The 23,657-nt window shown below is 43.5% G+C and overlaps 2 long non-coding RNA genes across 2 annotated transcripts in view; one reads left to right on the top strand and one right to left on the bottom strand.

Moving 5' to 3' along the window:
- LOC137219772 (uncharacterized) overlaps nucleotides 1-8,859 on the top strand; it is a 48,943-nt gene extending 40,084 nt beyond the window's left edge. Inside the window, exon 6 of the long non-coding RNA XR_010941237.1 lies at nucleotides 8,685-8,859. This is a non-coding gene — a long non-coding RNA (uncharacterized lncRNA). The remainder of the gene's footprint in view (nucleotides 1-8,684) is intronic.
- Nucleotides 951-23,213, bottom strand: LOC137219771 (uncharacterized). The gene is made up of 4 exons (XR_010941236.1): nucleotides 22,878-23,213; nucleotides 2,715-2,760; nucleotides 1,111-1,179; nucleotides 951-974 (listed from the first exon to the last, which is right to left on the bottom strand). It is a non-coding gene; the product is annotated as an uncharacterized lncRNA (long non-coding RNA).
- Between the last annotated feature and the right edge of the window lie 444 nt (nucleotides 23,214-23,657).

Below are 23,657 nucleotides of genomic sequence, written 5' to 3' on the forward strand. Positions count from 1 at the left end.
CAGGCACTGCTGGGCGATGCCCACCTTTGCACTCACCTGGCAGGGCCCACTGGAAGCAGTGACAATAGGTTGACATCTGTTCTTTAGATACTAATGCCAAATAGATTGCTTGACAGTAGTTTAACATGCACGCCTAAGATGGTGTGTGTGGGTGTGCGTGTGTGTGTGGAGGGGGGGTTAGTGGAGGGTAGTGGGAAGCAATGAGGGGAGGGTCCCTGTGGAGACTGAGATGATTTGTGCATTCCTCCAAATTTCTGGGGGAAAGAACTAGATAATAAGTTCAGAAAAGTCATTAAGTCTTGGGGGATTCGGAGCCAATCTTCGCATGGTCATCTTTGTCCCCCATTTTTTCTTTTGGAAACCCGACCTCTTTTTGATAAAATATATCTGTGTTCTTGAAAAACATAAGCCTTCACATGGTTTCCACAGCACTGACACTTTGCCACAGGAGGCAGTCTGATGCAGTGGTCAGAACACATACCTCGGAACCAGACAGACCTTCAAAAGCCTGACTCTGACAGTTAATGGGCTGGGTGACCAGTTTGAGTCCCTGTAAAGTAGGGATGATCCTAGTTCCTTGCTCCTGGGATTTTTGTAAGAAATAAATGAGAGAGCATGTGAAGCGCAGAGCCCAGCTCTTGGTGAGGCTACTATGGTCCTATGATAGAGTCAGCACTCTCCATGTGGCTTTGGTCCCAATAAAGCTACTCCAGGTAGTGTAGTAGTGGACTAAGCACCAGAGCAGTAGTAGTAAACTGTGGCCTGTGGACCACATCCTGCCTGATGCCTACTTTTGTATGGCCTGAGAGCTAAGAATGGTTTTTCCATGTTTAAATGGTTGGGAAAAAAATCAAAAGAAGAAGACTATTTTACAACACATGAATGGTGTATGAAATTCACATTACAGTGTTCATGAGTAAAGTTTTTCGGGAACACAGTCACGATCATAGGCTTTTGCAAAGGACCCACAAAGCCTAAAATACAAAAAAGTTGGTCAGCCGTGCATTAGAAGATCAGTAGCCCAATTCCAGCCGTGCTTCCCACCTCCCAACTAAAGGTAATACCTTCCCCTCTGTCACCACAAAAATGCCCACCAGGGTACATACACACCATTTGGCTCATTCACCGTGTTGTTGTTAACACCAGCTGGCCTACATGCTGGAAAGTGTAAGACAGGACCTGGCAATAAAGCATTACTGTTATTTTCTGAGCAAGCATTGGGGGTGGTGCAATCCCAGTTACCCCTACTGAAAAGACTCAATGTGTTCTTTGTTCTCCTAGCCCTTGATCTTTCACTCTTATTACTATTTCTCATGCCTTCTGTGTCCATTAGCACTGGGTCAGCTGGGAAAATATGGGTTGGGCTTTGTCTATACCTTTAATCAGTTTACTGGAAAGAGGTCAGAAACAAAAACGGGAAGAAGCATTAAAACATATACATTGTTGAGTGCTTACTATAGGCCAGGCACTTGGGGATTATAGTGGTGAATAAGGAAAGATTCCTGAGAGAGGAAGAGAGAAACAGTAAGGCAAATAGTTATGAAACAATGCAATAGCTGCTATAATAGAGGCATGTAGAAAGTACCGAGGGAGCAAAGAAAATGATTTCATCTATTGGGATATTGAAGAGAAACATCAGGAAAAGTCACAGGGAGGTGACAGCTTTGAAGAGTGGAGAAGAGTTTGTTAGGTGTGAAGAAAGGGGAGAGTACAGGGGAACAGCAAGGGCAAAAGCAGGGGCAGGGCACCAAGGGCATGTTCAACAGAGGGGGTGACCCATGGGAAACACCAAGGGCATGTTCAACAGAGGGGGTGACCCATGGGAAATAAGCTGACACTAGAGTGTGGATGACCCTGTGTACCATAGTCGGGGGTAACACTTTATTCTAGATGGATAGCCTTCAGAGACTTCATAGACTTAAAAGAAGGGAGGGAGATCATTAGATGTGCTCTTTAAAAGTGATTATTGGTAGCAACAGGGAGGGATGCACTAGTATAGAGAGATCCTGGGTTAAGAACAAGTCATGAGTTGTTAATCAACTATACTCCAATATAAAATAAAAAGTTTAAAAACAAAACAAAACAAGTCATGATTGTTGGAGAAGTGTGGCAGGAAGAAAGATCTTGGATGTAGTGGTAACAGGAATTCATGACATATTGAGCTCTTAGGTGAGGTAGAGAAAGGAGTTGAAGAACAAATCCCGGGATTCTGGAGTGAATCCAGAATCTGCCCAAGACAGATATTAATGCTATTAACTGAAACAGAAAATGCTGGAGTTCTACTTGGGATGTGGGTGATCCTTGGGCATAGCTAACTTGTGGAAGATGGCACAATTTTAGTTTATCCAGGTGAAGAAATCCAGTAGGTGATCATTGACACTCTAAGTCGAGAGCCCGGAAGATGTAGGGGCTATAAATATACGTTTAAGAATCATCAGTCAGGACTTCCCTGGTGGCGCAGTGGTTAAGAACCCGCCTGCCAATACAGGGGACACGGGTTCGAGCCGTGGTCTGGGAAGATCCCACATGCCATGGAGCAACTAAGCCCGTGCACCACAACTACTGAGCCTCCACTCTAGAGCCTGCGAGCCACAGCTACTGCGCCCACGTGCCACAGCTACTGAAGCCTGCGCACCTAGAGCCCGTGCTCCACAACAAGTGAAGCCACCACAATGAGAAACCCTCGCACCGCATCGAAGAGTAGCCCCGCTCACCGCAGCTAGAGAAAGCCCATGTGCAGCAACGAAGACCCAACGCAGCCTGAAAGAAAGAAAGAATCATCAGTCAATGATGTTTGAAATCGAGGACATTATTCAGCAAATATGAAAGGGAAAAAAATTACAATTAGAACCCTGAAGATGTAGGAGCTAGAAATATAAATTTAAGAATCATCAGTCAATGATGTATGAAAGTAGAGGACATTATTCAGCAAATATGAAAGGAAAAAGAAAATTACAGTTAGAACCCTGGGGAGTACTAGCATTTAATGGGGTGCAAAGCTAGAGACACCAATCAGAGATGGGAAACTAAAAGGAGAACCTGGAATGAGGAGCATCACCAAAGCCATGGAGAAGAGAACTGTGAAAGTTTCTCCTGCACAGAAGAGGAAGGTCAACAGAATGAAAATGCAAAGAGCAAAAACTCCTCAAATAATGGGTTCCCATAGCCCCACTTGGAATCCTGTGAAACACTAAGTGTCACTACAGAGAGTTATAAAAATCAATCTGTCTGTTTCCAGAACTCAGTGCACAGGATTTGAAAAGCAGAGGTATTTTTCAGGACAGATTATTGGTTTTGCATAAGCACCAAAAAGAAGCTGCTGGGTTTGCAAAAAATGGTAGTCATTGATGAGCTGGACAGGAGCAGTTTCCATAGAGCAGTAGGAACAGAAAGCAAATTCCTGTGGGTGCAATTGTCCGTGGATCTGAAGAAGTAAGGACGAGGAGCATAGAGTGGACCTTCAAGAAGTGATATTTCTGTAACTCTTCTTTTTTTTCCTCTCAAAAAGCAATTGTCTGTCCTGGAAAATCCCTCTGCTTTCCAGTTTACTAACCCTGGGCACTGTGTTCTGGATATAGACCAAGTGACTTTTACAACTCTCCTAGGTGACATTTATCCTTTCACAGAATTCCAAGTGGGCCTTATGGAAACACTATTTGAGGGATTTTTGCTTTTACCTCAAAAGTATTTCTAGATAAAATCAATGAAAAGGATTAAAAAGTCTTGCTGTGTGTGAACCTACAAGGCTAGGTTCTTCTGTAAAGGGTTCTGCCACGAGTCCACGCAAGAAGTCAGCCCTCCTTTCTCTCCAGCTTATGGCATGGTATTGATACAAATAAAGAAGGAAAAGGGGGCCAGCTGTGTTCTTAAGCTTCACTTCTAACCCAAGGTTCCTTTTTCACTTTAGTCTGAGACCAACAGAGAGCAGAGAATAGAGGATGGTAAGAGACCAGGCCTCTGGAGAGCTGCTATCTAGTTCCAGCTGTACTTCTTATCCACAGAACCTACCAAAAGGACAGTGTTGTCCCTTTTCTAGTCTGATTTTCCTAAAATATAAATATTAAATTTATAAATATAAGTTTGATTAAAACCTGGAGTGGCTTCACCCTGTCCCAGGATTAAGTCCCACATTTTAAACAGGGCAAACAGGGCCCTCCACATCTAATGGCTCCCAGATAACTCCTCAAATTCTCCTTTCCAACCCACTGGGCTTTTTTTTCTTCCAAAGCATGCTGCTCTGTATTCTTGTAACTTTGGAATATGCTAACCCTCTGCCCAAACTACCTCCATTTTCCCACTTTATCTAGCAAGCTTAAACTCATCTCAGGTTATGTGTCAGGTGCCTCACAAAACTCTTTGCAATCCCTGAGGCTAGGTTGGACCTCCTAGATCAGACGATATGTCCCTTTCCTAGCACTTCCATGCCTATGCTTGCTTAAGGTCAGTCTCTCCTCCTAGAAGATTAGGCACCCATCAGGGCAGAGAACGGGTCTGACTTTTCTCTACTATGATCCTAGCACTAAGCACAAAAAAGTGAATGGTGTACTCTTTTGTTCATTTATTCATTCATTTATTCACTGAACATGTAAGTAGCAAATCACATAATACATGGAAAACTTTTTGAAAAGTATAATGCAAGAACCAAGTATTTGGGATGTTCTATGCAGAAAATTGCAAAGTCAATTTCAATTCAGTCAACACTTCTGAAAAAAACTCAAAATATTCTCCATAGTATAGCCTTTATAATCAAAGGACAATGCTATTATTGTTATACATACTTCAAACAAGTCTTTATATCTTCTTGCTTTTATAATCAAAGGCTAATATTATTACTATATGGGATCTCAGACAATTCATTATACCTTACTTCCAGAGGGATGTTAGATGTCCTCCAACTCTACTCCTTGTATTTTCTGGTGCTATATCAAATTTAAATATCCCAGCCCTCATAGAGTCCTGCCAGCAATATCCGAATGAATCCATCCGTAAATATTACGACTGAGTAATCTTTATTCTTCGACACACAAATGTAATCAAAGTAATATTCTTTCAACTTCTGTTGTCAATGAATGGTAAAAATCACAACTCAAATATTTTATTAAATAACATTTTTTCTTAACTTTTTAAGTTAATTAACTAATTAATTATTTTTGGCTGTGTTGGGTCTTCGTTGCTGCGCGCGGGCTTTCTCTCTAGTTGTGGCGAGTGGGGGCTACCCTTCTTTGCAGTGTGTGAACTTCTCATTGCGGTGGCTTCTCTTTGTTGTGGAGCACAGGCTCTAGGCATGCGGGCTTCAGTAGTTGTGGCTCACGGACTCAGTAGTTGTGGCTTGCAGGCTCTAGAACACAGGCTCAGTAGTTGTGGCGCACGGGCTTAGTTGCTCCGCAGCATGTGGGGTCTTCCCGGACCAGGGCACGAACCCATGTCCGCTGCATTGGCAGGCAGATTCTTAACCACTGCATCACCAGGGAAGTCCCTTAACTTTTTATATTGAAGTAAAATGCCCAAATCTCTGAGTGACACTGGATCAATTTTTACAAACATATACAACCTTAAAGCTGCCACACAGATCAAGCAAGAGCATATTATCTACGCCCAGAGGCCTCCCTCTGCCCCTTTCTAATCAACCCCTGCTCCCACCCCCACCAAAGATAACCAATATCCTGACTTCTTTCACCACAGATTAAGTTTTCTTGTTCTTGAACTTCATATAAATGCAATCATACAGTATGTCCTCTTTTATGTCTGGATATGTTTGCTCAGTATTATGTGGCTGAGAATTATATATGTTTTTGCATGCAATAATAGTTTGCTGGGGTTTTTTTTTCATTTCTGTATAATGTTCCATTGACTATATATGCTACATGCATTTGTCCATTCTACAGTACTATTGACAGACATGTGGATCGTTTCCAATATGAGGCTTTGATGAACAAAACTGCTGTGAGCACTTTTCGGTTTGGATGCACGTATGTCTGAGTTTCCATTGGGTCCAAACCTAGGTGTGAAATTGTTAAACCATAGGGTAAGCTTATGTTCAACTTCAGTAAAAGTTTTCCAGTGTGATTGTGCTAATTTACTGTGTAAGTTTACCCACCCACCAGTAGAGCATGAACGTTCCAGTTGCTCACATCCTCTCTAACACTTGGTATTGTACTTTTTCATTTTATATATATATATATATATATATATATATATATATATATATACACCATTCTGGTATAGATATACCTCTTTACAGTTTTCATTTGTATTTCCCTGGTGAATAATGATGTCAAGCATCTTTTCACGAGCTTGTTAGCCATCTGAACATTCTCTAATATAGCTTCTAGAAGAAGACATATAATATTGCCATGACCTTGGGGCAGTCAAAGACTTCTCAAACAGAACACAAAAAAAGACTATCCATAAAGGAAAAGAGTGATAATGTAGACTCCCTTAAAATTTAAATATTCTGTTCATAAAAGGACACCATTAAAAGAATGAAAAAGCAAGCCACTGAATGAGAAAAGATATTTGCAATCATAGCCAGAATTCTTAAAGAACTCTTGGAAATCAGTAAGAATGAAAACAGACAACTCAATGCAAAAGTGAGCAAAAGACTTGAATTAAGTCTTCATTGTTGTGAAATGTTACAAACATTAAAATATTTTTGACTGTACTTTTTTCTTTTGTGTAATTATGGTCCTTAATAAAGACCGTTCATTCAAGGCAATTTCATTATTTTATATCTTCTCATGATCTTTACATAAATAAAATCACAAATCAGAATTTAAACAATTCTTTTATGCTATAGTTTGTCCTATATTGGTTTTGAAAATTTGGTTATAATGATTACTTCATCTAGTGCAGCTCCCCACCCACCCTGAGTCCTTATCTGATGAATGAGCTCTCTATTTTTAGGACTTCCAAATGCTCAACAAAAACATGGAAAAGAATGATTGCCCCTCTGCCTTACAAGATCAGGTTCAGATAACGCTCTCCAAGCCTCCAGGCCCTTAGGGAAAGTGTACAACCTCATCTTTTTTCATCTCTCTTGGGACTGCCTCAGAAAGTTGGATTTCCCCCCCCAAGCTACCTACAAACTCCCCTTCTCCCCATACACCACCACTACCACCACATTCTTTGAAAATCTTCAAAGCGCCAGGAATGGACAGAGAAGGCAGTATAAGTAGGAAAGGATCTCTGCAGGGAAGGAGGTGGAACAGTGGGAAAGACTAGGGTAGGCGCCAAAGCTCTCTTATCTACAGAAATAACATCTCCCTGCAGTCCCTTGGGGGCTGGACCACAGCCCAGGGTTAAGAAATCTCTATAAGTAAATGCAAATATCCCCTCCCCCTTTTCTTCTCATCTTACTCAATTTTTAAAAAGAAAAAAATATATATTGAATTGAGAACCTGAAGTGGCAAAGCCAACATTGAAAACAGGAGAAGGATATAAAACCCAAATGTCTACTGAACACCTCCCAGATGCCAGGCAGTATACTAGATATTAAATAAATCATTGCCTTCAAGCCACTTAGAGTCTAGTATGGATGAGCAATTGTAACAGGTAGAATAACAGTGACATTTTTTTAGTGCTTACACTATACAAAGAATTTTAATATATGTTTTGATATATAATATATTTAACATAAAATACTATATTCTGATATATAATATATTTAACATATGTTGTAATACACTTATTTTAATAAACTTATTTATTTATTTATATTTTTGGCTGTCTTGGGTCTCTGTTGCTGTGCGTGGGCTTTCTCTAATTGCGGTGAGCGGGGGCTACTCTTCATTGCGGTGCATGGGCTTCTCATTGCAGTGGCTTATCTTGTTGTGGAGCACAGGCTCTAGGCACGTGGGCTCAGTAGTTGTGACTCGTGGGCTCTAGGGCGTAGACTCAGTAGTTGTGGCGCACAGGCTTAGTTGCTCCGTGGCATGTGGGATCTTCCCAGACCAGGGCTTGAACCCGTGTCCCCTGCATTGGCAGGCAGACTCTTAACCACTGTGCCACCAGGGAAGCCCCATGTAATACATTTTAATGTTTTAAATATCTTGAATCTTCAGAGCACATTTATGAGAAATGACATTTTCACCCCCTTTTATAGATGAGTAAATTGAGGAATCAAGAGTTTGAATAACCTGCATAAGGTCAAGTGGTTAGGAAGAAGCCAGACTAAGAGTTGAATCTAACACAATTAGAAGGCAATAGAAACAAGTGCATAGATAGTAAAGAATATATAAATTATGCTGGGGGCACCAAAGAGGGGCTTTTAGACCAGCCAGGGGAAGTCAGGGAAGGCTTCCTGGAGGAGGTGATATGTACACCATCCTGAAGGTTTGGTGTGGGATTAGGAAGTCAGGTAAGGGGAAAGCATTCCAGGCACAATTATAGCACCTGGGAAGATACAGAAGGGTGGGATAGCAGACCATGCAGTGTGACTGAGTCACAGGTGGAAGACAGAGCTAAAGGGGGTGGGCAGAACCCTCACCAGGAAGGGTTTGTGTATCAGCAAAGCCAATGAGAATCCAGAGGAGGATTTTAAGTAGGAATGGATGAGGTCAAATTTGGATGGTGTTGAAGATGATTGCTGAGGGTGGGAGAGTGGTGGTAAGGAAGCAGGTGAGGAGGGCATGGGAAGCCAAGGGAAAGAACTATTATAGAATTAAGAATATTTTGACTTTCTTCAGAACTGTACACCACCCAGAGGTGTGGACTTCCTAGAGCAAGCAAGACCCAGCCCACCACCAGCTGTGGCTAAGCCAGCTTCATCCTAGTTCCTGACCCTGCAAACAGGCACAGAAGCCATCTCCCATCCTTGCCTCAACCCACCATATCCTTCACCCTGCACTATGTTACAAGCTCCATGAGGTAAGGACATTTTAGCATCATGCACATGCAGCAAGATGTATGACCAAGGGCCTAGGCTTTGGAGTCAAAGAATCCTGGGTGTGAATTTCAGCTAAACCATACCAGATATGTAGCCTCTTGGCTTCCTTGCTGTAGTGTGTGAATAATAACATAGAGCCGATTAAGCACTAGTGGTCTTGTAGGTAAAGTCTGCTTTGTTAATTGTAGCCTTTATTGTTCTTATTATTATACAGATCCCTTATGATTTGGTCCCTACCTACTACTCCAAGTTCACCTCCTACCAAATATCCCTTTGCCATGTACTTTACATTCCCATCAATATCACACTGCTCATGTGTTATCAGATATGCTATTTGGTTTCACGTACTCATGCCTTTTACATACTATTCTCAATGCCTAAAAATACCATAACTCCCTTGCTTGTCATGCAAACTACATTTCCATTTGTCTTTCAAAACCCATCTCAGGCATCATCTCCTCAAGGAAGCACTTCCTCATATTCCATCTCCCAGTTAGTCCCTCTACTGTGCTTTCTCTGTGTCTGGCATCTTTTTTTTTTTTTTTTTTTTTTAATTTTTTGGCCACATCAAGTGGCATGCAGGATCTTAGTTCCCCAACAAGGAATTGAACCCATGCCCCTTGCAGTGGAAGCTCGGAGTCTTAACAACCAGACCGCCAGGGAAGTCCCTGTGTCTTGCATCTTAAATGTGTTTCTATTTTTTCACTTCCCTCTGATGATGTCTTACAGTATACTTCTCTGATTGTTTACCTGTCTCCAAGTGCCCAGTCCCTTGTGGGCAGGGGTTGTATCTTATTTATCTCTGTACCCTTTAGCACAGGGCCCAGTGTCTAGGATCTAGTAAGGAAGGGATCAATCTATTGAATGAATGATATGACAGGGAGCATAAGTCTAAACAGACACAGGTTTTTGGTAGTGTCAGTCCTCATATAAGGATAACAGGAGAATAACTGGCTTAGGGGTTAAGTTCATCCAATGAAGGTCTAGCAGGCAGTTTATCACATGTGACTAAAAGTGTGGTGAGCGATAAGGGCCTGATGCAGTTTTGAGAGCCCAATCCATGTCTTTATGGTAGATGAAGCTGTTATTTTGGTTATTGATGCCCAGGAACTATGAATAGAGTGAGAAAAGGGGAAAGCCAAGGACTCCTGAGGACTCCTTTTCATTTCAAAAGTCAGCCAAAGGAGGTGAAAGAGATTAAAAGATGAGCAGCTTTAAATGAAGGAGGAGAACCAATGAAAAGGAAAAAACCAGAGGAAGACAGAATTTCAAGAGATGTCAATACTCCACAGGTGGGGGCTTCCCTGGTGTCACAGTGGTTAAGAATTTTCCTACCAATGCAGGGGACATGGGTTCAAGCCCTGGTCCGCGGAGCAACTAAGCGCATGCACCACAACTACTGAGCCTGCGCTCTAGAGCCTGCGAGCCACAGCTACTGAGCCCGTGTGCCACAACTACTGAAGCCCATGCGCCTAGAGCTCTTGCTCCGCAACAAGAGAAACCACCACAATGAGAAGCCCGTGCACCGCAACAAAGAGTAGCCCCTGCTCACCACAACTAGAGAAAGCCCGAGCACAACAACGAAGACCCAACGCAGCCAAAAATAAATATAAATAAATAAATTTATATTAAAAAAATACTCCACAGATGCAAGTGGATATGGTTTTGGCAAAATGGAGGTCATTGGGAAATTTAGTGGAAACAACTTCAGCAAATAGCAGAGGAATGGAGTGGTTGGGATTGCAGATTACTAGGGAGAAGGGATAAAAGGAGGAAGTAGAAGATCCACCTGCCTGCTCATTCAGTTGAAGCACTTTCTTACCGACTTAAGGATTTTAAGGCAATATTTGTGGTTTCTCAAAGGACAGTCAACAACTCTAGAAGTCCAACTCATAGTGCTAGCAAAGGCCTAACACACTGTAGGCACTCAGTATTTGTGGAATGAATGAATTAATGAGTGGAACTGAAAGAAATTAAGGGCAAAGTCTTACTCCAACTCCACTTGGCCTGGGGGCTCTTTCAGCTTTTTTTGTTCCCAGAACAAGGCAGTTCCTAGCTCTGTCTCATTCCTTCCCATCCTCTCCCACCCGTTACCCTGTCAGGGTAGGGCGTCTGGCTTCAAAATGTTTTTAAATTTCCATACTTTGGTAAATTTTGTTGCATTGAATTATGACCCAGACTCCCCAGGATTAATCAGATAAACCCACCTAATCAGTTAACTATGAGTTTTTACTTCTCCCTAACTTGAAGTTTTAATCCCCTTTTGTCTCCAGAAGCCCTTAAAAGGAAAGCTGGAAAAAAATCAGTAGGGCTTTTCCTATCCCCACAGTTATTTCCCTTCCCCCACTCCACTTTGACTCTCCAAACTCTGCAACTCCTCCCACAATACAAGCAGGAAGATGTGCTTTTGAGGCGGGCTGATGAATGAGGAGACTTCTCTGCCAGCCCCTTTGCTTACATGTTAGGGGAGAGCTGCACCAGGACTGGCTGAGACCAGGTTCAGTGAGTGACCTTCTGCCTTGTTAACTTGTTTTATTGCTTGTGTCAAGATGATCCTGGGAAAATTGCTTGTGTCACCTCCTAGGCCTAAGGGAAGATCTCTGGCTGCTGAAACTGCTCACCCCATCCAGCCACCATCCCAGGTTACCCTTTTGTTCCCTAATCCCAGTTTGCCTTCCTTGGCTTGCTGCTAGGAGCTAAATGGCTCAGGGGATTTCTTCCGTTGATGGTGTTGTTGTTGGTTTTGAGCTTTGTTTTGTCTTTCTCCTAATTTGGAACAGATGGAAGGAGGAAATGAGAAACATTTGACTGCTCTTTGGTAAATTTCAAAGAGAGAGTGGAAGCAAATAACCATTCAGTAAACAAGTATTTAATGCACATTGAGGAGCGTTTTGGTGATCCAGATTAGTCCTGGCCAATAGAAGTATAATGTGAGTCATGAATGCTATTAAAATGTTTTAGTAGACACATTATAAAGTTAAAAAAAAAGATAAAAAATAGCAATGTTAATTTTTATAACAGGGACTTCCCTGGTGGAGCAGTGGTTAAGACTCCACGCTCCCAATGCAGGGGGCCCGGGTTCGATCCCTGGTCAGGGAACTAGATACCACATGCATGCCACAACTAAGAGTTCACATGCCACAACTAAGGAGCCCTCGAGCCACAACTAAAAAGGGGCCCTTGAGCTGCAACTAAGGAGCCCGCCTGCTGCAACTAAGACCCGGTGCAACCAAATAAATAAATATTAAAAAAAATGTTTAAAAAAATTTTTAAATATAATTTATTTAAACTGGTATTTCCAGAATATTATCATTTCAACATGTAATCAGTATAAACTTATCAATATGATATTTTCATACTAAATCTTCAAATTCTGACGTGTATTTTATACTTTAAGCACATCTCAATTCAGACTAGCCACATCTCAAGTTCCCAGTAGCCACACGTGGGTCTAGTGGTTACCATACCAGACAACACAGATCTAGATAGAAATCTCTCTTGCCGTCATACAAGTGGGAAAGTTAGAAAATAAATATGTAAAGAGATTAATAAAGAAGATGATTTTAGATTATGAGAAATGCTAGAAGTGAAATAATGGTGATGAGATAGCCACTGAGGGGTAGGGATGGGGAGTATTGCTACTTTAGATGAAGTCATCGTGGGCCTCTCACAGGAAGCATTGCAGTGGGTACCTGCAAGGTAAAAATGGACCAGCCAGGTGAAGAAGTGAGCAGAGCATGCCAGGCAGAGAGCGCTGTCAGAGCAAAGGCCCCTAGGCGTCAAATGCTTGGCAGGTAATGTTTTCGGTGTGGCTAGAGGGCAGTGTCAGTGGGGGAGAGTGGAGTGAGAGAACTTTGAAGAGGTGAGCAAACCCCAGAGCACATGGGGCTTGTAGGCCTTGGAGGAGAGCTGGATGTAATTCTAGCTGAGATGGGATTTAAGCAGGGAAGTAATATGATCTAATTTGCACTTATAAATGATTTCTCTATCATCTGCATGGAGAATTAATTAGAAATTAGCAAGAGAGATGCACAAAAACTAGTTGGAGGAGGTAATCTGGTTGACTAGATGAGAGATGGCAGAAGCTTGGCGAGGGTGATGGCAGTGAAGGTAAACAGATAGAAGGGACTTCAGGACAAGCTTTGAAGGTGGGACTGCCAGACTTGCTAATAGACTGGTTATGAGGGGTGAGAAGGAGAGAAAAATCAAGAATGTCACCTATGACTTTGTCTTGAGCACATGGCTTCCTTCCCCCTCTCATCCCTAGCCCTGGCCTCTGTTAACCCACATCCCCAGAATTTCCCATCTCCCTAAGACTTTAGCCAGAAAACTAGCTTTCCTGGGCTTTGAACAGGAATTTGTCTCCAGAATTTCAAGCCAGCATATGCATCACTCCTCTCTGTTGGCTTGTGCTCATGCACTCCTGAAATCTTTAAGGAATTCCTGAGCTCCCATGCCAGGACTACATTCCTTCCTCTTTTTTTTTTTTTTTTTTTCTGGCCGTGCCTCAGGGCTTGCAGGATCTTAGTTCCTCGAGCAGGGATGGAACCCCGGGCTCCCCCAGGCAGTGAAAGATCGGCGTCCTAACCATTGGACCACCAGGGAATTCCCAGGACTACATTCCTGAGTGGAGTGTGTCTATGCACTGTGGCCAGTGAAGTGCAGAGAAGACGGCCCCATTCAAATCACTCAGTATTGAGCAGGTGAACCAGCCTAAACTGGCACGTGAATTTGTCCTAACGATTGGAAAAAGGGTAGAAATTTCTTCTAGGTGTGAGTGTCAGCCAACAATGCATTCAAAATAAGGGGTCAGAGGGAATTCCCTGGCGGTCCAGTGGTTAGGACTCGGCGCTTTCACTGCCAGGGGTCTGGGTTCAATGCCTGGTCTGGGAACTAAGATTCCTCAAGCCGAGCACTGTGGCCAAAAGAAAGAAAACAAACAAACAAAAAGGGTCAGAAAGGCAAGCCTATGTGCACGGCACTGAAGAGCAGCTGTAATAACAAAAGGTGCTGGTCTTGTTTAAGACATAAATAAGATCCTAAGGAATGAATTTCCTAACAGCACTTCCTTATTTACTCCAAGCAAATGTTAAGCCTTAGTACACCTGATATGGAATTCACAGAAGCATTTAAATCATGTCATGGCTTGAAAACTAAGGGAGGGTTTGGCTGCGTATATGCGGGTCAAGGAAATGAGGGGTGTTTACAGAAAGCTGGGTTAATAGGCACAACCTAAAAAAGAGGGAGAACTGGATGGTGGCAAATGCCTGAGCCCTACCCTTGTTCCCTGACGCCTGGGACGAGGCTGGTGGGAGGCATGCCACATAGCAGCTACACCAAAATCGAACTAATGGCATTTTTGCTGCCCAGAAATAAGTACCCCCAACAGATAGCATTTCCCAGGAGAACTGAATAGGAGGCATAATGGGCCTGCGTTTAAATCCTGGAATTGACTGAGTCACAATAGCAATGAAAAAAGAGTCCCTGTTCAGTTTATCTTTCAGGCTCTCTCCCCGGCCCCTCAACACACACACACACACACACACACACACACACACACACACACACACACACACACACACCCCTAGTCCAGGAACCAATGCTGCACGGACTTACAAGATGGGAGGACACTGTGCCTAATTATTTCAGTCTGTGCCATGACACTTTCTCAGCAATGGGCATAAATCCTGGGCCTGGCTATCCAGAAATAACCAATAGCTTCCTGGGATGGAAGTCTGACTTTCTCTCCAGTTCAGGCACATTTCCTTTTCTGACTCGTTTTTGTTTGTTTGTTTTTTTAATATTTATTTATTTATTTGGCTGCATTGGTTTTTTTAAAAAATTAATTTATTTACTTTATTTATTTTTATTTTTGGCTGCGTTGGGTCTTCGTTGCTGTGCGCGGGCTTTCTCTGGTTGCGGCGAGCAGGGACTACTCTTTGTTGCGGTGCACAGGCTTCTCATTGCAGTGGCTTCTCTTGTTGCGGAGCACGGGCTCTAGGCACGCGGGCTTCAGTAGTTGTGGCATGCAGGCTCTAGAGCGCAGGCTCAGTAGTTTTGGCGCACAGGCTTAGTTGCTTCGCGGCATGTGGGATCTTCCCAGGCCAGGGCTCGAACCCATGTCCCCTGCATAGGCAGGCGGACTCTTAACCACTGTGCCACCAGGGAAGCCCTGCATTGGGTCTTAGTTGCGGCACACAGGATCTCCATTGCGGCATGCGGGCGTCTCTCTAGTTGCGGCACGCAGGCTCTAGAGCGCACAGGCTTAGTTGCCCCGTGGAATGTGGGATCTTAGTTCCCCGACCAGGGATGGAACCCAAGTCCCCTGCGTTGGAAGGTGGATTCTTAAGCACTGGACCACCAGGGAAGTCCCTCCTTTTCTGACTCTTTCCCATGCTTTTGCTGGGGGATTGAGGAGGATGATATTGTCTAAGGGAGACCCCCCCAAAGCTAACTCATTTCTAAGGCTAATAATACCATGACCTGAAGTCCATCCTCAGAGAGACTCTCAGGAAAAGGGAATGTCACGTCCCCACCAGATCCAAGATATGAACGGATGGGAGGGAGACATGGAGTAGAGGATGGCGGTATGAAGAAAGGAACAGAGAAGCCATCAACGAGTTCAAACCAATTCAGACTCCCTTTGGACCACCGATAGCACTTTAGGTACTGACCTGGTAACCTTAATTGTACATCATCATTAACCTTTCATTTACACCCTCCAGATGATATCCATAACCTTCCCCAACTTCTTTTTTTTTTTTAATTTCCTATACTTGTGTTTTCAAAGTGTAATGACCATGCACTCCAGTTTCATTGACAGAGTCTGTTTTTCTTTTAATCAGAATTGGCCTTTCAGTTGGCGGTGTGACACTTTCCCTAGAATTAGTAAGGACTGAACATTCTAATCCACTGACCCCCCCCCAACAGCATTCTGATAATATTGTGTGCACATGCATGTGTAATCTGAGCCAGGCCCTTGGATCTAATCTAGTGCCTGGAGAACAGGGACCCAGAAATCAGGTGTCCTAGAGTCGGATTGCCGCTTTGCCATTGAGTTGTAACACTTTCAGCAGGTCACTCCTTTCTACTACCAACCCCCAAAGCTGAATTTAGGAAAACACCAATTCAAAAATAGCAACAATTCTATGAGTTTGTTCAGGATTGGAAATGAGGGCAGGGGGGTTAACTCACTTGTATATATATATTTTTTTCTTTTTGGCTGTACCACATGGCATGAGGAACTTCCCAAACCAGGGATCAAACCTGTGCCCCCCTGCAGTGGCAGGGCAGAGTCTTAACCACTGGACCACCAGGGAAGTCCAACTCACTTGCATTTTTAAACAATAGAGGTGCACACGTGAAAATCCACTCAGTGGTGCACAAAAACCTGATCTGAGATAAAATTGTGAACAATATCCTCATTATGAGAATCCACAAAGTTTAAAAATTCACCAAAGCTTCTTGGTGATTTGCCTTTCTGGGGCTTTCAGATCATTTAGTCTTGCACAAGCAGCAGTTGTAATCAGCAGGGAGATTCTGCAAGGGGAAAGTACGTGGCTGATCCTAGCCAAACAGACTTGTCTTTCATTCCTAGAGACCTGGAATTATCCTGCCTGCCTGAGAGGCAGGGAGGAATGAAGGGTTAATCTAATCAGCCTGGCTGCACAAAGCAACCCTGTTAACATGGAGAAGAGTCAGGAGACTTAGGGACTTAACTACATACCTTCAAATTACAACTGAGAAGTCAAACTGAGTCTGCTTCCAGTGGGATTTGGCTTTCTCATTTGAGGAAACCTCTATATTTGAGTCCAGAGAGAAAGACAAAGTCTAGTTAGACCGGTAGTTCTGAACCTGTTCAGGTGTTATTTCATGTTATTATTTACTTATTATTTATCATTTGCCTCCCTCACTAGAATGTAAGTGCTATGAGAGTAGGGATCACATCTATTATATTTCTATTATATTCTCTGGGCCTAGTAGAGTACCTCACACACAGTAGGCACTTGAAAAATATTTGCTGAATGAAAGATTAATGAATGCATTACTTAGCTTTTTTTGAGGTCCTGGGCCCCTTTTTTTAAATTGGATGAAATTTATAACTCCTCTCTCCATTAAAAAAATTATATGTATAATTGAATCGTCCCATGCAAAGACTCTAGTTTCCAAAGGATATTCCTGCATCACCCATAACACCTGATATCCCTCAAAAGCACATAAACAAAAGCTCTTTTTTCACTGCATTCTCCACAGAAGCAATTCTGAAGAGGACCAAGATTGGGACTAGGGTCTCCTGACTCCTGGGCTAAGATGTCTGAAAGTGGCCCTTGGATGGCCAAAGGATTCTGGGTCACCTTTGGACACAGACCAAGTAAAAAGAGACCCTCGGTGAAAGGGAACAAAATAATCCTAAGTTTGTGACTCAGAAAACTTGAGTTGAAACACAGGTCTTGCCCCTTACTAGCTGTAGTATCATAGCCGTAACAGATCTCTCTGGGCCTTGTTTTCTCATGTGAATTAAGAGGTGTGGCCTAGGCCCAACATCCCATAATATAATAACTTGTGAACCAGGCCAGTGAGGCAGCTGGCAGAGTTGCTATGTAGTTCAAACATCTGTCTCATGGCAGAGCTCCCTCACTCTGGGGAGAGCACAGTCTTTGCTGAAGCAGGAGAGATTCTATGTAAGACACAGGGAAGAACTCTAAACTACAGAAAGATTGTGAGACACTGAGTCAGGCATCTGGGTGATGGTGGAATCTGCCTCTGAAGGAGCATCAGGATGATGGCTGACACAGCTCTCTGATGATCTACTCCCAGAACCGCCTGGAAAGGAGTCATCAAGTCAGAATGTCTCCAAAATCTACCCAACCTTTTGATTCTTAGAGAAACCCTAGGCTTACCTTTGCCACAAATAAGATCTTAAGTGCAAAGTTCCTGACAATTTTTTCTAATTTTTTGGAACAGAATATTGGTTCTCTTGAGGTGTTTTTCTTCTGGTCAGTTCTTAAAACAAAGAAGCCTGGTAGAAAGTAACATGGGTTGAGGCCCTACCTGACAGTCCTTTCCATTTTCTATCTTGTTTAATCCTAGAGCAACCCTGCAAGGCATGTTTTTCCATACCAATTTTATAGATAAGAAAACTGAGACTCAGAGAAAGAAAGTAACTTGCTGTTACATAGCGAGGAAATAGAATTTAAATCCACGTCTGTCTGGCTTGGAAATAGTTTCTACAACACCTGGCTGCCAGTGGGCAGGAGCTAAGTGCTGGTTGGGCAACAGAGGGGTTTCCAGGCCTCAGGTAGTGTTGCATACAAAGCACACTTTCCTCCTTCTCACTGAGGACCAGTGTGCACTCTGTATCTGGAGTCTTCTCTGTTTAACCTTCTCCTGAGTTACTATCTCTGAGTCTCCTCCTGAAAACAATGGACTTTCAGACCCCAGCACATAGTTGGAATGCAAAAATCTGAGAAAACAAAAACAAAAAAGAAAAAGAAGAGACAGTGAATTTGTGAAAAGATGCTCAAACTCATTAGAAATCAGGGAAATAAATGCAAATTGAAATCACAGTGAGAGGGCACTTCTCACCCACTACAAAGGCAAAGGTTTAAAAGACTGATGATACCCCATGTGCAGTGAGGATACTGAACAAAGGGAACTAATGTATACCAATGGAAGAATAATATTTGTACCATCATGTTGGAAAACAATTAACCTTATCTTGCAATGCTAAACGTGCCTATAACCTTTGACTCAGCAATTGTTAACTAGAACATGTTACATATATTCTTCTGTATGTATCAACCATTTAATAATAAGAATATTTTAAAATAAATAAATTAATCTATGATATACATAAACAATGAGGGACTATGGGACTGAGAGGTTCACAGAAGCCTTGGATGAAGAGGTTCCCAGTAGAGAGGGGTCAGCCATGGAACAGAGCAACATAAAGTGTCCTATAGAGAGACTAACCTCACCAACCTGGTCTCATTCATTATGAATATGGATGCCAGATAAGACACAGGATGCCCAGTAAATTTGAATTTCAGATAAACAAAGAATAGTTTTTTAGTGTGAAGCCTATTCCATGTAATATTTGGGATGTACTTATACTAAAAATATTTAAGCTACAAAATTAATTATCTATCAGAAATTCAGGGCTTCCCTGGTGGCCCAGTGGTTAAGAATCCACCTGCCAACACAGGGGAGTTGGGTTTGTGCCCTGGTCCGGGAAGATCCCACATGCTGCGGAGCAACTAAGGCCCTGTGCCACAACTACTGAGGCTGCGTGCTGCAACTACTGAAGCCTGAGTGCCTAGAGCCCGTGCTCCACAACAAGAGAAGCCACCACAATGAGAAGCCCGCACACTGCAACAAAGAGTAGCCCCACTCACCACAACTAGAGAAAGCCTGTGTGCAGCAACGAAGACCCAACACAGCCAAAAATAAATAAATAAATAAAACAAATAGAAAAAAAAATTAAAAAAAAAGAAAATGAAAAACACTTGGCATTCTATATTTTTATTTGCTAAATCTAGCAACCCTAATAATGAACCTCTTATTACTTGTAAGGGAAAGGTCTTTTGACCCATAAATCAAAACCAATTTTTCAGCATATAAAGAGAACCTTTTCATAATGGTAGGACTTCCTTGCCAATGGGGAATAGAATAGGACTGTTAAGAGTTTGAAGTGTGAATCAGGCATAATTGGGTCTGAGCCCTAGCTCGGCCACTTGCTAACTGTGATCTAGAGTAAGTTATTTACTCTTTCTATGTGTTGGTCTCTTGATCTGTATAATGAAGTGCCTGCCTCATTAGGGCTGGTGTGAGTATTAAATGAGGTAGGATGCATTGCACGTGCTCAGCAGGGTGTCAGACACAACATTATGCGCCCTCGATAATATGAATCACTCTTATCCATGCACTGCGTCCCTTTAAAACTAAACACTAGGGACTTCCCTGGTGGCGCAGTGGTTAAGAATCCGCCTACCAATGCAGAGGACACGGGTTTGAGCCCTGGTCCAGGAAGATCCCACATGCCACGGAGCAGCAAAGCCCATGCGCCACAACTACTGAGCCCGCGTGCTGCAACTACTGAAGCCCGTGTGCCTAGAGCCCGTGCTCTGCAACAAGTGAAGCCACTGCAATGAGAAGCCCGCACACCACAACGAAGAGTAGCCCCTGCTCGCCGCAACCAGAGAAAGCCCGCACGCAGCAACAAAGACCCAACACAACCAAAAAATAAATAAATATTTTAAAATATAATAATAAATAAATAAACACTAGAACAGATTGATAGCATCTTGGTGGCCAAGACATCATTCTCATTTCTGGGATATTTAGGACAAAATCAGAGGCAGGAGCTCCCCCCTACCCACCCACCCCCTCCTTCCACCAACTGACTCATTGTCTGAGAGCTGGAAGGAAGAAGAAAGGACTAGATGACCTACAAAGTCCTCCCAGCCCTAGCATTTAGTGGTGTCTATGTCCTGAGCAATCTTAGGTTCCTGATGGCCACCCTTCTTTGCAGCTGTAACTGAGGAATATGTCAAGTTGTGTTCTGCCTGGTATGAGTCAGTCCCAACATGGGGATTCACTTTGAGGCTCTAAACCACATATTCATACCCCTACTCTGGGAAATGCACTTTCCCAGGCTTTTTAATTCTTGTTCATACGTTGTTATTACTTTAGATCCAGAGAAAACAACATGCATGATTAGATGAGGACTTGGCTGAGAGTTTAGAGACACAAACTTCAACACCCTCTATCATCTGCAAAACTCTCAGTAGTTGCGGTCCGCAGGCCTAGCTGCCCCGCGGCATGTGGGATCTTAGTTCCCCAACCAGGGATTGAACCCACATCCCCTGCATTGGAAGGCGGATTCTTAACCACTGGACCGCCAGGGAAGTCCCCGTCATTGCATATTAACTTTAAGAATGTGGTTAACAAATAATTGATACTTGATAATATTCCCAATGATAAAAAAGTCCACATTTATCCCACTGTCACAAGAATAAGGAATAAACTATCTAGAACAAACACTGCCATGCTCTTCATCAGTGGTTCCATAGCATCGAATGACATGAAACTATGAGGCCCAGCATTTAAACTCAGCCATCACCTCATGAGGGATGGAGTTACACAGGGGCTTCAAATGATGTCGGAGTCCTGGTGGGTTTTCCTGTGCCTGGGGTATTCCACACCTTGCTCCGTGTCCCTCTTTCTCCATCGTAGAGCCCTCAAACATTGTAATTTTGGCAAACTTATTTTGGCAGAGTGCTCAGAAATGCATCAAGGCATGTTTTCAATACCTTTAGGTTTTAGGATAAGCAGCCTTTATTTGCAGGCGGTCATCTCATCCCTATCTCAGCCCACCCTGTGCACCCACGGATATGACCAAGCTGACCAAGTCCTCAGCATGATCCAGAGGATGCTCCAGCTCAAAGTTTCCCAAAAGTGTCACGTCATGCATGCCACGCTTCAGAGAGAGCCGCAGCAGAACCCGTGACATTGCCTAACAAACTCCATTCGCCCTTTTAGCCTGGAGCAGTAGAAAGGGGCAGTGTTGTGATGAAGAGTCCTGTGCAGGAGCTCAGCATTTGGCCTCCATCTTCTTTGACAGGATGGGTCAGGACAATGCCTGAGGTCCCTCCTTATTTTGACATTCTAGGCGTCCGCTGTGTCATGGAAGAGGAAGCTCTCCCCTTACTCCCAGATGCAGATTCTGATGGTTTTCTATTGTTACCTCTCTCAAATGAGCAATATTTTGTTATGCTTTCCTCTTTCATTGAGAGAAAGGAAAGAAGGAAGGAAGGAGAGAGGGAAGGGAGGAAGGAAGGAGGGAAAGAAGGGAGGGAAAGAGAGAAGGAGGGAGAGAGGGGAGAGAGAGAAGGAGGGAGAGAGGGAAGAGAGAGAAAAGCTCTTGGAAACAAAATAAAAAATCACACTACAGAGCCATGCTTTTTAGTGTTGGTTGGTTGCTGGGGGTAGGAGGTGCAGTGCTCCCCTGCAATTCAGGGGCTGGGTAAGTGGCATTACATCCTATAAGCCATGACTCTTTGACCCCACTTGCTTATCACATCCCACTTGTTTATTCAAAGTGAAATGTGGAACCCAGACAACTCGCCAGGTGGTGTCAGAGGTCTCCAACAGGTTAGGAGACAAGGCACCCCATTCTTCCCCACTCCTGCCCCCAAAAGATTTGGGCCTATCAGCCTCTGCTTCCTAATCTAAAAACACCATTTCCTAGCGGGGTTTCACTAGGATGACTAATGGAAACATCACCCATGAGCCCCAGATGGGTGCTTTGTTACAAGAATATAATAAGACACTGAGAAGTATTTGATTTAAGAAAAGGCAGAACAATCCTTCCAAACACAGGAACATTTTAGTGTCCTTCCTCTTCCCACCAACAGTCAGAAGTGGAAAGCAGATTTTGCTGAGGGGTTTGGGGAAGGGTTTTCTCCTCGTTTCCATCACCACAGTTAAATAAACCGTCCCCAAACTGCAGTGACTACAGCAATGTTAATCATTACCGGAAAATGAAGACAAAATCACTTAGCCACGGGATCTAAGCAACCAGGGGTGCAACATTCAAATCCACTTAGTTCAAAAGGATTTCCAGAGGAAAATTCCACTTGCTGTTCCCTAGGCCAGCACTTTCCTGGCTGCCTATCACTTATGCCCAGAGCTTCCTCCTCCTCCACCCACCCGAACTGCCCCATTAAAAAGCAGCCCCGGGCTTCCCTGGTGGCGCAGTGGTTGAGAGTCCGCCTGCCAATGCAGGGGACACGGGTTCGTGCCCCAGTCCAGGAGGATCCCACATGCCGCGGAGCAGCTGGGCCCATGAGCCATGGCTGCTGAGCCTGCCCGTCCGGAGCCTGTGCTCCGCAACGGGAGGGGCCACAACAGTGAGAGGCCCGCGAACCACAAAACAAACAAACAAACAAAAAGCAGCCCCTGTGCCCCACCCAGGCAGCAATTAATGTCATACCTTGGGGCAGCTTCACATCTGGAAAGAAAGAGAACTGAAGTGGTCATTCTGGATACTTCCTCTCCTGCCTATCTAGGGATTGAGGCAGGAGGCAGCCTTGTGTGTGTGTGTGTGTGTGTGTGTGTGTGTGTGTGTGTGTGTGTGTGTGTGTATGTGTGTGTGTGTGTGTATCAGATTGGTCTTGTATGCCTACATGAAGTTGCCATCACAAACAAAACAAAATTCCTCTCTCTGAAGAAAGAAGGCATTCAAAAGCAGTGCTTCTCTAAGTATGTGCCACAAAACATGTGTTATAAGCAAAAATGCTCTTTGGTCCTGTTTCCCAAGACTGAGTTTAACAATCTTAAGTTGATTTCTTGACCACAAGACTTCTCAGACATGTCCTGTGGATCTCTGAGAAGGGGATATGGCTTTCAGAATCCTCTCATTTCATCTGACTATGGAAGGCTTTTGTCATGGTGTGACTCTATGGAACAAATATTCTTCAGAATACACTTTGGGAAAAGCTGACTTTGGATGAAGATGGGAATTCCCCCTTTTTCCACTTTTTAACCTTTGGGTTAGATCTGGAGGCAGAACTCATTTCGAGCACAAATCACCACTGCAAGTCACGAATATGATGGGTGTACAGTTTGGGAGCCTACACACCATTATTTAGCCCTGCTTGTTCTGGCAGCTGAGGAAGGAAAGATCTGTTTATCCACCGTGGCTTCCTCATTGGAAAAGCAGCCTTTTGTCTCCAAAGTCCAGGACCTCTGAGTAGAAAGATACCCAACCATT

This window comes from Pseudorca crassidens, chromosome 2, assembly GCF_039906515.1.
Source record: "Pseudorca crassidens isolate mPseCra1 chromosome 2, mPseCra1.hap1, whole genome shotgun sequence".
Lineage (NCBI taxonomy): Eukaryota > Metazoa > Chordata > Mammalia > Artiodactyla > Delphinidae > Pseudorca > Pseudorca crassidens.